The 16,949-nt window shown below is 35.1% G+C and overlaps 1 non-coding gene across 1 annotated transcript; it reads left to right on the top strand.

The window, feature by feature from the left end:
- Positions 1 to 2,589: 2,589 nt before the first annotated feature.
- LOC125151090 (U6 spliceosomal RNA) lies at positions 2,590 to 2,696 on the top strand. The gene has a single exon (XR_007146638.1). It is a non-coding gene; the product is annotated as a U6 spliceosomal RNA (small nuclear RNA).
- The last annotated feature ends 14,253 nt before the right edge of the window (positions 2,697 to 16,949 follow it).

The raw sequence follows: 16,949 nt of genomic DNA on the forward strand, positions 1-16,949 counted from the left end.
ATAGATCTGTATTACTCTTTTTATGATAGCATAAATTTCTTTATGAAGCATATGATTTATTTTATGATTTTGACTCCAGGAGAACTCATTTTCATTTAATAAGAATTTAAAATTCTTAGTTTACATGAAACATTGAATTAAGTGAATCTTACCAAAGGTGATAAAAACATCTACATTTTTTAGAGATAAACTAAAACTGGGAAGAAAGAAGAGAAAGAAATCACAGAAACTGCAGTGTGATTAAGAACATAATACAGTTTAAAAATAAGTGGCCACTCTTGACAGAAATGTCCCAAATTGTTACATTGTATTCATCACCTTCTTTATTTTTACTTATGAACTTGCCTGGACAATTTAGCTTTAGTTTGTCTCATGGAAAAATCAACTAATAAACGGAAAATGGATTTTTTTATAGTCTTTCAAATGAGGAAAGGTATTGAGGGATATGAGGAATTCCAAGGTGAAAAGTGTCATTCTTTAATCCACGTTGCAAAAGCAGGTGTAATTGAAGGCCATATATAAAGTAGTTTGAAAAGAGTAGGTGTCTCTGCAAAATCAGTTTTTTTAAAAAACTCATGGCTATTATGATGATTATTATAAGCAAGTTAGCTCTTCTCCATCAGTCTGGCATTTTGTTTTTGCTTTGCCTTCTTCATGATTTATTCTATGTTTTCTATTATGAAAGTATCAATTTCCTCCTCTAGTATTTGCTTAGTCACTTCTTTTACTACTTAGCTATAAATATAAGTCCACAAAAGACAGAAATTTTGAAACTGTGTAAGAGATTGGTATTTTTTTTGGCAAAAATACACAGATTTTATTTTCTCCTTTCTCCTTCCTTTGACCTCCTTGATTTATCCAACTTATTAACTTGAAAGTGTATAGATATTTAACCAGAGGATTTTTAAAAATCTCCTTTTAAGAGAAGAAACTCTCAAAAACTGCTCTGGGGCAAGTTTACATGGTGTGTGTATGCACGGGTAAGCACACACACACACACACACACACACTTATTTCCAACCCTCAATCCTCTTTTCTCCTTCCCACTCTTCTGCAAAGGATATATTTCTGAGATGTATATATATATATATATATATATATATATATATATATATGGGAGGGGCAGAGAGAGAGATATGTGTGTGTGTATATATATACATATATATATATATATACACACACACACCTGAGGAGGTGCTGGGAAGAATTTAGTTTGGAGAGGATGGGAGAGAAAGCATTTCATCTCAAAGTAGAGAGAGTCATTCTTGAGAGTAGAAGGTGTTAAGAAACAGGGCTTCCAGAGAAAGAGATGATGGAGGGGTTTGAGGAAGGGTAGGGAAGAGGAAGAGAGATTGGAGAGCCAGGTTGGAAATAGTGTTGACTGCCCATTTGAATGGACTGGACAGTTTGTGATCCTTACTTCTTAAAAGAAACTTTTAAAAAATCTACCTAACAGATAGTGCTTTCAGAGTTGGGTCCTTGAGTGATTATTCTGGCGATAAGGTGGAATAATTAAAAGCGGTTATTAGGGCCTAGCCACACTGTGCTACTTTTGGAAATAAATAATTTTTGTAAATGACACATTTAATTGCTGCTGTAAGAAGCTGAGATCCATTCCTTCCCAGTGTAAATCCGGTAATCCTCAAAAATAGAACAGGTAACACCTTAGTGATCTTAGTTTTCTATGTCTGCTGATTTTCAAAGTCAAACAGTTCATAGTCAAGCTGGAATTGTAGAACAGAATGATAAATAAGTCAGATTCAGGCATTTAAACTCCAGCAATAACACTTAACAGCTTGGAAAAATTAATCCTTACCCTAATCCCTACTTTATTTTTTAAAGGATTAAGTAAAATATTATGTAAGTTTAATAAATCTGATTTTAAAATTAGGGGGCCTGAGTGGTTTAGTCAGTTAAGTGTCTGACTCTTGGTTTCAGCTCAGGTCACGACCTCACAGTTAACGAGTTCGAGTCCTGCTTTGGGCTCTGTACAGACAGCTGCAGAGCCTGCTTGGGAATCTCTCTCTCTGCCCCTCCCCTATTCTCACTTATCTCTCTCTCTCTCTCTTTCAAAATAAATAAAGCAAACATTAAAAAATAAAATTAGCTTAATTTGTTAAGCAATCTTAAAGTCATCTTTGTATTTTGGCAATCCACAGTTGGCAAAGCAGGAAGATGACAATGGTATAGGAGAACTCATTTGTTTTTAATTAAAAAAAATCTTTATTTATTTTTGAGGGAGAGACAGTGTGTGAGCAGGGGAGGAGCAGAGAGAGAGGGAGACACAGAATCCGAAGCAGGCTCCAGGCTTTGAGCTGTCAGCACAGAGCCCGATGTGAGGCTGGGGCTCACAAACAGTGAGATCATGAACTGAGCTGAAGTCAGACGCCCAACAAACTGAGCCACCCAGGCACCCCTAGGAGAACCCATTTTAAGTTGACTTCATAAAGTTTTAGACAGCACCACTTTGAGAGGAAAATAAAGTGCTCAGATTCTGCAGACTTTGAAAAATATTTTTTTGTTTAATATATATGACTAATATGCTGCTGTTTCTGTACCAGTATTCATCAATAGAAATTGGGTCACACAGTGCTCACTTACGCAGCACATCTACTAAAATTGGAATGATACAGATTCGATTAGCATGGCCCCTGTATAAGCATGACACACAAATGCGTGAAGCATTCCATATTTAAAAAAAAATGGACTATACAATTTGACTTAGCTTTCATTTAATTAACCAGATCATTAGTCAGTTTGCCTTTATTGATGTTTATCCAAAGAGAGAGAGAAGAGATATATCATGGATAAGACTCTGAAATCTCTTCCTTGGTCATCTATGAACATGAACGTGTTAAAGTGTTAGCAAATAATGGCAAACAATAATGGCAAACTTTTAATGAGTCATTACTATTTATTTGACATTCACAGTTTTCAGCGCTTTACACATGTTATTTAATTGTCCCAACAAGTATACAAGGAGAGTACTATTGCCCATATTTTTACATAAGAAAAAGAGATATTAATGCCTCACCCAAAGTTATGTAGGTAGTAGGTGACATGGTCAGGAATCATAATGACACAATGTTTCATATGGGGTCTAGCAATTAATCACCAAGCTTTTACACATACCATCTCAGTGTGTATCATAACAGGTCAATTTTACTATAGGATATATTTTGAAGTTATTATGGGATACTATATGTAATATTGTTTATGATTTCTCTTTTCAAAAAAGTAAGATGTTTGAAAAATTATTACACTAAAATATTTACAAAATTTTTAATGCTTTTCTAAAATATATATTTGCTTGAATTGTATTAATATTTCTGCTCACTAAAAGAAAAAAATGAACTTTTCAGTGACTCATCATCTCTGTTTCAGTTAGGTTCCTGTCTAAGAAAAAATAAATAGAATGAGCAGAGGAGAACTGTTTTCATTTCTGCAATTGCTATCAATTCTAAATATGTTTGAAATGTCACTGCACACTGCTTACCAAGCTGTTGGTACCAAGTGAAGTCAGAATTATTAATGGGAGACCTTTGCCAACAAATGCAAGGGATAGTGAACAATACCCTTCTGTAAGTACAAATGAATGTGCTTTTGCTGGTATCTCATATGAAATGACAAAAGTCCTACAATGCTGACAGGAAAGACACAAATAATGAAGACAGTGGAAAATAATGTACTGTTCAATTATTTTCTGCCTGAAGGATAGAATTCTGGGAAAGGAGAGAAAAGATGGAAATTAAGATGGGGGTAAGAAAATCAAGAGAAAGGACAATTAGACATTAAAAGAGAAAGTGTGGGAAAAATACAAAGGAATAGAAATGAACTCAAGGAAAAGAATTGAGAAAGTAAGGAAAACTAAATATAGGAAAGAGTATAAAGAATTCCATATTCTTAGCTTTTTGCATCACCATATTTGAACAAACATTCCCAGCATCATTTTGTAGTTTTCTTTTCTACACTCTATAATGTTTGCCATTAGGATTTCACCAGAAAGTATTTTCAGATCTTTTTGTTATTATTAAAAACTATTTTATTTAATTTTCATCATGATAAGTGTACATTTTAATCCCCATCACCTTTTCACCCATCCCTCCACCCACCTCCCATCTGCTAACCCTTGGTTTGATCTATATAGTTAAAAGTCTGTTTCTTGTTAGTCTCTCTCTGTTTTTTTTTTTTTCCTTTTTTCCTTTGCTCATCTGTTTTGTTTCTTGAATTCCAAATATAAGTAAGATACATCATATGGAATTTGTTCTTCTCTGACTGGCTTATTTTGCCTAGCATTATGCTCTCTAGCTTTATCCATGTTGTTGCATATGGTAGGATTTAATTCTTTATGGCTGCATAATATTCCATTGTTTATATGTATCATATCTTCTTTATCCATTCATCTGTCAATGGATACTTGGGATGCTTCCTTAGTTTGGCTATTGTAAATAATACTGTAGTAAACATAAGGGTGCATGTGTCTTCCGGAATTAGCGTTTTGTACTTCTTGAGTAAATACCCAGTAGTTTAATGAATGGATTGTAGGTTAGTTCTATTTTTAACTTTCTGAGGAATCTCCATACTGTTTTCTACAGTGGCTGCACCAGTTTGTATTTCCAGCGACAGTGCAAGAGGATTCCACTATGTCCATCCCCTTGCCAACTCTTATTTCTTGTGACTTTGATTTTAGGTAGTCCGACATTATAGTTTTGATTTGCATTTTCTCTATGATGGGTGGTGTTGAGCATCTTTTCATGTGTCTGTTGGCCATCTGTATGTCTTCTTGGGAGAAATGTCTGTTCATGTCTTCTGTCCATTTTTTAATTGGATTTTTTTTTTGTTTTTTTGGGTGTTGAGATGTATCAGTTCTTTACATATTTCGGATACTAACACTTTATTGGATATATCATTTACAAATATCTTCCACCATTCAAAAAGTTGCCTTTTAGTCTTAATGTTTCTTTCACTGTGTAAAAGCTTTGTATTTTGATGTAGTCCGATAGTTTATTTTTGCTTTTATTTCCCTTGCCTCGGGAGACATATCTAGAAAAATGTTGTTATGGCTGATGTCAGAGAGATTACTGCCTGTGCTCCCTTTAAGGATTTTTATGGTTTCAGGTCTCACGTTTAGGTCTTTAGTCCATTTTGAATTTTTTTTGTGTATGGTAAAAGAAAGTGGTCTGTTTTCATTATTTTTCGTCTAGCTGTCCAGTTTTCCCAACACCACTTATTAAAGAGACTGTCTTATTTCCATGGCATACCCTTTCCTGCTTTGTCAAAAATTAATTAGCCACATAATTGTGGGTTTATTTCTGGGTTTTCTATTCTATTTAATTGATCTCTGAGTCTGTTTTTATGGCAGTATCATACTGCTTTAATTATTATCACTTGGTAATATAACTTAATATCTGGAATTGTGATACCTCCAAATTTGTTTTTCTTTTTCAAGATTGCATTAGGCATTTTGATGCTTTTTGTGGTTCCATACCAGGTTTAGGATTGTTTGTTCTAATTCTGTGAAAAAAATACTGTTGGTATTTTGATAAGGGTCACATTCAAATGTACAGATTGCTTTGGGTAGTATAGACATTTTAATGATATTTGTTCCCCCAACCCATGAGCATGGAATGTCTTTCAATTTCTTTCCATCATTTTGAATTTCTTTCATCAGTATTTTATACTTTTCAGAGTACAGATCTTTCACCATTTTGGTTAAGTTTATTCCTAGATATTTTATTGTTTTTGGTGCAGTTGTAAATGGGATTGTTTTTCTTAATTTTACTTTTTGCTGCTTCATTATTAGTATATAGGAATGCACCAGATTTCTGTACTTTTTTTTTTTTTTTTGGTATTCTGTGACTACTGAATTCATTTACCACTTCTAATAGTTTTTTGATGGGGTTTTGGTTTTCTATATACAGTATCATGTCATCTGCAAATAGTGAGAGTTTTACTTCTTCCTTATCACTTTGGATGCCTTTTATTTCCATATGTTGCTTAATTGCTGTGGCTAGGGCTTCCAATACTATGTTGGATAAAATTGTTGAAAGTGGACTTCCTTGTCTGGTTCCTGACCTTAGGGGGAAAGCTCTCAGTTTTTCCCCACTGGGTATGATATTAACTGTGGGTTTTTCATATATGGCCTATGTTATGTTGAGGTCTGTTCCCTCTAGGTATATTTTGCAGAGGGTTTTTATCTCAATGGAGTTGTACTTTATCAAATGCTTTTTTTGCATCTATTGAAATGATCATATGATTTTGCTAATATTTTGTTGAGGATATTTTAATCTATATTTAATCATATAATCTAGATTCTTAGCCTATAGTACTCTTTTTTGTTGAGTTTTTATCAGGTTTTGGTATCAGAGTGATGTTGGTCTAACAGAATGAATTTGGAAATTTTCCTTTCTCTTCTATTTTTTGGAATAATTTGAGAAAAATAAGTACTAAATTATCTTTTAAATGTCCGGTAGAATTTGCCTGTGATGCCATTGGGTCTGGACTTCTGTTTTTTTGGAAGTTTTTTGATTAGTGATTCAATTTCATTGCTAGCAATTGGTCTGTTGGAGTTTTCTATTTCTTCCTGCTTTAGTTTTAGTAGGTTATATGTTTCTAGGAATTTCTAGGAATCTCTTTTACATTTTCTAATTTTTTGGCACATAGGTTTTCATAATATTCTGTTACAATTGTTTTTATTTCTGTGGTGTTGGTTGTTATTTCCCTTCTTTCATTTGTGATTTTGTTTATTTGGGACCTCTCCCTCTCTCTTTTTTCTGATGAGTCTGGCTAGAGGTTTATCAGTTCATCTTTTGGAGAACAAGCTTCTGATGTCATTGATCTGTTCTTTTTATTTCTTTTTATTTTTTAGTTTCTATATAATTTATTTCTGCTCTAATCTTATTGTTTCCTTTCTTTTGCTGGGTTTGGGTATTGTTTATTCTTTTTCTAGCTACTTTAGGTGTAAGGTTAGGTTGTTTATCTGAAAATTTTCTTGCTTCTTAAGGTAGGCCTGTGTTACTATAAACTTCCCTCTTAGAACCACTTTTGCTTCATACCAAAGATTTTGGACCCTTGTGTTTTCATTTTCATTCATTTCCATATAATTCTTGAATTTTTCTTTGATTTCTTGGTTGACCAAAGAAATTATTGTTTAGTATACCTCCATGATTTGTGCTCATTCCATATTTTTTCTTGTGGTTGATTTGTAGTGTCATAGTATTATGGTCAGAAAGGATACATGGTATGACTTCAAAGTTGAGACTTGTTTTGTGCCCTAATATGTGATATAATCTGGAAAATGTTCCATGTGTACTTGAAAAGAAAGTGTATTCTGCTCTTTTAGGATGAAATGTTCTGAAGATGTCTGTTAAATCCATCTGGCTTACTGTGTCATTCAAGGTCACTGTTTCCTTGTTGATTTTCTGTTTGGATGATGTCTCTGTTCATGGAAGTGGATTGTTAAAGTCCCTATTATTATTTTATTACTATCAATTATTTTCTGTATGTTTGTTAATAGCATGTTAATATATGCTATATGTATTTGGGTGCTTTCATGTTGGGTGCATAAACATTAACAATTGTTACAACCTCTTGTTCTATTGTCCCCATTATGATTGTGTAGTGTCTTTGTCCCTTGTTATAGTCTTTGTTTTAAAGTCTCTTTTGTCTGACATAACTATTGCCACCCTGATTCTGTTTGATATCAATTTGCATGACAAATATTTTTCCATCCTCTCACTTTCAATCTGTAGGTGTCTTTAGGTCTGAAATGAGTCTGTTGTAGGAAGCATATAGATGAGTCTTGCTTTTTTATCCACCCTGTCACCCTATATCTTTTTATTACAACATTTAGCCCTTTTACATCCAAAATAATTATTGACAGATATGTCTTTTTGCCATTTTGTTATTTCTTTTGTTATTATTTCTATAGATTTCCTCTGATCCTTTCTTGTTCTCTTTCATGGTTTTCTGGTTTTCTTTAGTGATATACTTGGATTCATTTCTCTTTATTCTTTGCATATTTATTACTGGTTTTTGATTTGTGGTTGCCATTAGGTTTATATATAACGTCTTCTGCATACAGCAATCTATTTAAAGTTGATGGTTAAGTTTGAACCTATTCTTTACTCTTCTCCCTGCCAGCTTTTAAGTATATGGTGTCATATTTTACATCCTTTATTTTGTGACTCCCTTGACTTATTTTACAGAAATACTTATTTTTACTGATTTTATGTTTTTCTCTTTACCTTCATATTCTCACTCATGGTGTTCCCTTTCCACTCAAAGAGTCCCCTTTAAAATTTCTTGTAGGGTTGGTTTAGTGGTCTCAGATGCCTTTAGTTTATTTGTCTGGGCAACTCTTTCTCCTTCCATTCTGAATGCTAGCCTTGCTGGATACAGTATTCTTGGCTGTAGACTTTTCCTTTTTAGCACTTCAAATGTATCATACCACTCTCTTCTGGCTTGCTGAGCTTCTGCTGAAAAATCTGCTGATAGCTTCATGGAGTTTCCCCTTGTAAGTAACTATCTTCTTTTCTCTTGCTGCTTTATTTTTTTTTTTTTTCTATATCACTACTTTTTGCCATTTTATTTACTATGTGTCTTGGTCTGGACCTCCCTAGATTGAATTTGGGAGAGGATTTCTGTGTCTCCTAAATCTGGATATCTGTTTTTTTTCCATAGCTTAGGGAGTTTTTAGCTATTATTTCTTCAAGTAAATTTTCTGCCCCTTTCTCTTTGATATCCCTATAATGTGAATGTTATTACACTCGTTGGAGTCACTGAGTTCCCTGAGACTATTCTTAATTTGCATTTTTTCTTTCCTCTCCTTTGCTCAGCTTGGTTACTTTCCATTACTCTGTCTTCAAGGTCATTAATTAGTTCTGTTTCATCTAGCTTGCTATTTATTCTATCAACCGAATTTTTAATTTCATTAATTGTGTTCTTCATCCCTGATTGATTCTTTTTTATTCTTGTGTTAAGGGCCTTACTGATGTCCTCTACTCTTTTTTCAAGTTGGGTGAGTATCTTTATGATCATTCCTTTAAATTGTCTATCAGGCATATTGTATCTGCTTTGCTTAGGTGTCTTGCTGTGGTTTGGTCCTGTTCTTTCAAATTTTTCTGTCTCTTCATTTAGTCTAACTTTCTGTGTCTGTTGGGAAAGTCGGCTCAAGAAGAAGCTTCAAGAAGAAGAGGCCCTGTAGTGCCCTGCAGTGCAGTGTTTCCTGTTCCCCAGGGCCTGGCACTTCAGTGGGTATTTCCTAGGTATGTTTTATTTGCTCTTCTGTTAGTCTTGGCCTCTGTTTCCTTCAGTCTAGTGGCCTGCAGAGGTTCTCTTGCCTATTCTGGGTAGTGTTTGGTCCCAAACGGGGGTGGGGCACATTTTAACAAAGTGTGCGGTATTCTGCTTATGAAATGAGACCTGCTCCCATTGCCAGAACTGAGGTCCTGCAAAATGCAATAGGTTGGGAGATGTGGTATTGGAAATGTTTACACTGATTTTCTGGTGGAGGGGGGCCACAGTGCAGAGACTATGCACATGTAACTGGGAAGGTCTGATCTACAGAAGCACTTGGGGAGCAAGCTTGGTGCATGTAAGTTAGGTAAGCAGAGTTGGTACAGTGCTGTTTTCAGCATTTGTCCACTGTTTATGCTGAGAGTAGGGTAGGCAAATGGTGCCTGCCAACTCTTTTGTTTCTGGGTGGGTCTCCCTGTGATCTCTGTCTCTCCATGCCATGCTCTGAGATGAGCAAATAAGTCTCTCAATCATCTGATTTGGCTCTTTTCAAACTGCTGGTTTTAAGCTGTATCTGCAGGGGCTGTTTGTCGTGCTTGCTCTTTAAAGGCAGGACTCAAGTTCCTAATTGTCTCTGGGTTCTCCAAAGTTGAGCCTGCCTATTTTTAAAATTCCAGGCTTTAAGTCCTGCTGGGTTTAAGTATTCACAAACTTTGATCCCGCTTGCTTTTAAAGGCAAATGTTATGGGGATTTGTCCTCCCCATTCATGGGCTCCCTGGTGGGAAAATCTATTTTTCTCCCTTCTGCATGCTATCAGCTCCCTCCCTACCATGACGGATGCCCATGGTCCCTTTCACTCCCAGACCACGTCTTCACCCTTCCTACCTTCTTTGATGTGGCCTCTTCTCTGCCTTTAGTTGTATAGTGTGTTTTGCCAGTCTTCTTATCACTTGATGGGTTCTTTACACTGATGTGTTTTCTAGTTGTATCCATGGGACAAGGTGAGATAAGAGTCCTATTCTGCCATCTTCCCAGCTGACCCTGATCTATCCCCTTCAGATCTTTTATAAAGGATCTTGTTTTGGTTATCAAAATCATAGATGACTGATTTGAAAAAGTGTTAATCACTTAAAGCTCATGAGAAAACATCTTTATGATCAACGATTGTTCAGAACTCAGAAAGAGGGGCACCTCGGTGGCTCAGTCGGTTAAGTGTTCAGCTTCAGCTCAGGTCATGATCTCATGGTTTGTGAATTCGAGCGTGGCATCAGGCTCCATGCTGACAGCTCAGAGCCTGGAGTCTGGTTCAGATTCTATGTCTCACCCTCTCTCTCTGTGCCTTGCCTGCTAGAGCTCTGTCTCTCTCTCTCTCTGTCAAAAATAAACATAAAAAATTTAAAAAAACAAACCCGGAAAGAAATGTTTTTTCCCCAAAGTTAACTCTATACCAAAGCAAAAACACAAATAGCAAAAATAGAACTAGTAAGCAAAGCACTGATTTAAAAACAAAATGTAAAATCTAGAATTTTCAAGCTATTCACTTCTTTGTTACCAAGAAAATCCTCTATATATCAACTTAATCTCTGAAAGAATTTCCCTTTTACCTTATTGCTACTAACAGTGTGGCTCCATCAAGAATGCTGGACTGTCTTGTAGCTTTATTACACAAATGTATGTTTTTACTATGTTTATTTTATTATGTGGATATTTCATTCCCTGAGGCCTAAAAAATCTAATGATTCTAATATCTCTATAGTGCCTCTCATCCTCTTTATGTTCTCCCAGCACTTCTCACCCAGACTGAATTTACTGACCATCACTAAAACTATTTCATTATACACACATGTCACTCCTTTGCCTCCCTCTCACTTTACTAACTTCAAATGAATGCTTGATACTTTCAGGGTTCTTATTTCAGGTTTCCTTAGTTCATTCATTATCTGTCTTATGAGACAATACCAAATGTCTGTTCTAGCTCAAATGTACACATAGTTTTAGCCATTTTACTTTCCAATTCACTGAGAAAATTGAAAGTTACAAGAGAAATCCTACAAGCCCATCCCTCAAATCCTCCACATGTATCTCTCCGTTTTTCTTCCTATAGATGAACTCCCCATGTCCTTATATGAGGGCTTTTCATTGATTTGTAGACTGAGTCATCCTTTCCTGCCTCCTCAAGGACACCACTGTAAGCCAGTCTCCACCTCTCTCTGACCCCCATCATCAAATGTCCCCTTTCTATTTGCTCATCATGCTACTGTTCCCCCAGATAGCATGCTATTAATGAAAAATGAAAAAAAAAACCTTTCTTACCCCCAGTACCTGCAGTTATCACCCCATTCTTCTTTTCCTTCTTGTAGAAAAATTTCTCAAAACAGTTATTTACACTTACTGACTCCCTTTCTCCTCTCCTGTTCCCTCTGGAATCCTCACTCCTTTCCTGGAAAACTGCTACTGACCTGGTTACCATATTGTAAATCCAGTGTTCAAGTTTTGATTCTCAAATTACTTTACTGTATCCACATAAGACACAGCTAACAATTCCCTTCTCCTTAAAATACTCTCTTCACCTGACTTCTTTAATATCATATTCTGTCTTCCTGATTTTTTTCTTTATATTCTGTACATTTTTAATGTCTTTAAAGGAGACTTATCCTCATCTTCCTCACCTCTTAAGGTTGGAATTTCCTGGTTCCTATCATCTTTTCTCTTTTCTATCAATACTGTGTTGGGGATCTTACTTGGTTTTATGTGTTAAATACCATCTATACATTGTTAACAAACTACTTTGTATTTTTCCTGTAGCCCTCACTAGTTTCCAAATTTGCTGCAATGTCTGAAAGGCATCTAAACATAATGGGCAGTATAAGCCAGAGCCCCTGATTTTCTACTCTCACACAAATCAGTTAGTGGTAATTTCATACTTTTAATAGCTCAAGTCAAAATATTCTGGAGTGAGTCACCCAGGGGTTCTGTTTGTTGCTTAATTTTTTTTTTTTTTTGTGGTCTTATACCTCACATCAAAAAATTCTGTTGGCTCTATCTTTAAAGTATATCTAGAATCTTACCGTTTTTCACCACCTCATTATAATCACCCTGAATCTATCCACACTCACTGTGGATTTTTGCAATATTCTCCTATCTCTGTCCCCTAATGTCAATTCTCAACAAAGCATTCTGAGTAGATCTACTAATGTAGAAATTAAAAGACAGAATGAAAGCCAACATCTTTTAAAATAGCCTAAAAGGCCTGTATGATTTATCCCTTGGCCTTTTGTTACCTCTCACTTCCTCTCTCACTACTTCCTATCCTTCCTACTATTTTTCAGCCATATGGATATTCAAATATTAGGCAGAATTCTGTCTCAACAATTTTGCTTTTGTTTATACCATCTTCCTGAGATGCTATTCTCATAGATTGAGGAATCTATCCACAAGGAGAGCTTTCTCACCTTCTTTATGTTTTTGCTTAAATGTCATCTTCTTGAGAGTTCTTCTCTTGACCATCCTATTTAAATTTTACACCATGGGGCCTTTGGTCTCCCTTCCTTGCTTTATGTTCTCAATAGCACTTTTTACCTTCTAAGTTACTATATTGATTTGTCAGCTTTTGCATTGTCTTTTTTTACGGAAGCTCCATGAAGTCAGGGATTTCTATTTTATTTACTAATGTATTCCCTATACCTCAAAAAATACTTCATACAGAGTATTCAACATGTATTTTTAGCAGCTGAGTAAATGAATGAGTGTTTGAATAAATGAATACTCTTAATTGAAAGCTACCTTAATTTAGAATATAGACTTTTATTTTGAATTTGTGTCCCCTGGAACTATCTATGAACCACTGGAGGACAACATTGCTTTTACCTAATTGTGTAATTGCTTGTGGTCTCTGAGGCTTTGGATAATGACATGTTTTAGAGAACTAAAACTTTAGATTAAGAGTCACTCTCTTTAGTATAGATGCTGATTTAGCAGAACTGAAGTAGACTTTGAACTCAATGGCAAAATATGATGGCACTATAAATAGACATATATATATGTGTGTGTATATATATATATATGTATATATATATATATATAGTCATACATACTCAAGGATATTATTTTAATTCACTTTTATCTATGTTTTGGAGGACCATATGCACCATTTACTAACACTCCTTTTATACTTGTTAGAGTGCTTGAAATAGGTTACTATGATATCTGATGGTGACTTTTTTCTCGTTTTTGCATTTCTCTTCTCACCATGCTTCAGACTTCTGAAATACACTTGATGCACACTTTTCTGATGTAGACAATTATCAGGTCTTGAGGTTGGGCCAACTGTCTGTATTGTTTACACAAAAATATATTAGAATACATATTAAAACCCTTTCTCTAATATTTGAAAATATGGGAATCAAAAATACCAGAAAAAAAAATGGAAGGAAAATTAAGACACAGCTAGATAGCCTGAACACAGCCTCCTGAGTCCGACGATATATGCTACATACCCAAGAAGTCCAGTCCACATCAAATCGGCCACTATTGCTATGAGGGAAAGAGCCTTTTAGAAGAGTTCCATTATGAAGGAGGGAAGTTAGTTACTTTTGATGCCATTGAGAGTTCAATGTTATGGAGAAAGTGGAGTTGGAAAAAATATTCACTGGACTTCTTGAGATGTCTAAAATTCTGACTGTCACCTAGCCTAATTACTTCCGAGTCCTTGAACATGATCCTGAGCCATTTTGTACTGGGATATATAGTCAAGTTTCATCTAGTTTGCAGTATTTCTGACTCTTATAATGTATACTTATAAAAAACATTTAAAGTTTCAAGTTTTCACTGCTCTTGGCCATTATTTAAAAGCCCATTGTTCATACAAAGTGGCCATTATGTTTGGTTTATGATTAAGCAATCGAGTATACATGTTTTCAGTTTGGGAATCAAGGTTCATCTTGGTTCAGATTCTTGCCTTAAACCCCATTGAACATTCAATTTAATTAATAACTGACAGAGATTTGCATTTCTTCAAACCAAGAGAGATGTAGCAGCTTGGTAAGAAAAGCTGCATGTTAGCTAATGGCTAACTATCAGGGAATATTTTAAAATTTCTATTCTTACGCTTTCAGCCAAAAAAATCTGCAAATCCCTGGCCTTGATGAAAATATAATGATGAAATACGGCAGTGGTTTTCAATTATCCCAGGCACATTGTCTGCAAGACTCTGCCAATCTGATCTTGACTTATTCTGTCCTTAAAACAAACAAAAAATAAAAACCAGAAAAATAACTATTTATCCATATAAGAGATGCATGCAAAAATAAAATAAACTATTTCTATTCATAATATTACTGAGTTTTGGGCAAATGCTGCTGAGCTATTGTTACTTTTACAGAGACTGAAAATAGTATACAGAAGGATGAGTGTTGGGAACAAATAAAACGTTTGTGTTAGCTTTATTTCTGAAGAAAAAACACTTTGGAAATATGTACGCTTAATCACACTTGCTTTTTCCTCCTCATAATTCAGAACACATTTATCTTTGTTCATCCACAAAGCAAAATAGTTATTTCTAGCACTTGCTCAGGATCTTGATCTCAAGCTCATGAAAATGCTTGAGCTCTCTGCACCAACAGAAAGAGCCATTTGACAAATTGAACATTTGAGTTATCACGGTCTTATGTGATCTCCCCACAATGCTGTACACCTCTTATCTGATTCCGATAGCTCAGGGACAACTTAACACATGGCATTTATCTTTATTGTGATTTAATTCTGAGCAGTCAGGATCCCGAGTGCAAGGAGAAACCGCTCGAATTTCAAAATCAGGCTTCTTCTGTAAAGTGTTTGGAAAAATACCCACCATGACGCTTTGACACCCAATCCATTAAAGCCTTGTTTCAGCTCTCCTGACCTCAGCTGTTTTTGTAGTCTTTGCCCTGGTTCTTCTCTGAAGTTTTGCCAGCCCTCAGAACAAAGAACCCATCATGATATCAGAGTTCCCTAAACCATGAGCAACAAATGACTGTGGAAATAATCTCACCTGATTTCTCGTAATCCTTTGTGCTCACCACCACAGGCTCTCACCTCAGCTTCTAGTGTTTGCACACCTGAGGTGAAGAAGAGAAAGAATTTTTGTGCATAGTTATTGACAGGCTGAAAGATAGCCTTCATGAGATAAAACCAAACACAGAAGAAGAATAAAGGATCCATTTATTTGGAGGTGAAGGTATACTCTAGTGATAAGTGGTAGAAAGTACAAGAGGCTGAAACTCAAGGGATATGGATACTGATAGTGATACCACCATAGGAATGTGGTAACCTTCAATAAACTGCTTTTTAAATCCTCTAGAAGTCCTTGATGTAATATGGAGGCGGACTAGATAAGCTCTCTGGTAGTAGTCTTTGATATCTTACAGATAAAATAAATGCATGTTTGTAAATAATTATAAACCATATGAAAGTTTAATGATCAAAATAGACCTTAGACTTTAAAATACTCAGAGAGAAATGAATTCATATTTTATTCAGATTTGCATTGTAAAGCCATATATTTTAAAGGTAGTAAGTGTGCATAACCCAATTTAACCTTAATAGTGCCTTTAAATTGCTCATTTTCAAAAGTCCAGGGCACATAAATTTATGTAAGTACAAGGCCACCAGATTGTGTTTCAGATTCCTATGGTTAGAGGGGGAAGTGATTTAAAATATTAGAGTCACATTCAGTTTAGCAAAATACTCAAAGGCATTCAAGAAACAAGATCAGAATTACTATCTCCCATTCCGTGATCACTTGGAAGCATATGGACTCAATTTGATACTTTGTAAAGTACAAAAATGGTGATTCATATAGTTCAACTTAGTAAATTGTTCACACTCTATTTTATGATTGTGTGTAGTTGAATAAACATAAACTAAGTTGCAGATATGATGCAAATTCCTCTGCAATGGTTTTTTAACAATTTGATGGCTGCTTCCAGCTTTTAAAATGGCATTTAATGCATTTTCTTACTATGAAATTATTGCATGATAGAAAAAAAATTCCATTTTAAAAGTGTCTTTACAATACTTATGAAAGATATAAGGCTTTTGAAAAGCAAATGATTTTTAGAAATAGCTTTATTCTGATTATTGTACGAGAGAACTTGGTTGGGAAAGTGAGAGTAGATCTTTCACGTGGTGCACACTGATGAGATGGGATTAAATGTTCTTAGGTGCTTCACTGCCAGTCTTGAGATTCTGATTTTAGCATTCTGGAAGAGATGGCAAAGTAGGATTTTTGATGCCTCTAGAGTAGCTGAGAGATACACAAGTGTGCACTTGTATAGAAAAAGCCTAACAACTAAGGTTCAGGTATAGATCTGTTCGTATCTCCTTGTATGACATTGAGCAAATCACTTCAACTATCTGATCTTTATTTTGCCATTTATAAACTAAGGGAGTGGTATTTGGTGATCATGTATTTTCTTTAGCTCTAAGGTTCTTGGGATACATGAGTCTTTGAGATAGATATGAATTTCCTATCGCTAATAACTGTGTGGTTAGTCTCTTAGGAAAAACTTGTCTACTTTCTTTTCCCTCAATCATTTATTGTTCTGCCAAGAAAGAGGGAGATCAATATTAAGCCCTTCAGAATGAACTAATTTTAGTCCTCAGAAAGAGCCCCTAAATTAAAACGAAAATATATTTTCCAATTTATTTTATCCTTATGTTCATATATTGATGT

This window comes from Prionailurus viverrinus, chromosome D4, assembly GCF_022837055.1.
Source record: "Prionailurus viverrinus isolate Anna chromosome D4, UM_Priviv_1.0, whole genome shotgun sequence".
Classification (NCBI taxonomy): domain Eukaryota; kingdom Metazoa; phylum Chordata; class Mammalia; order Carnivora; family Felidae; genus Prionailurus; species Prionailurus viverrinus.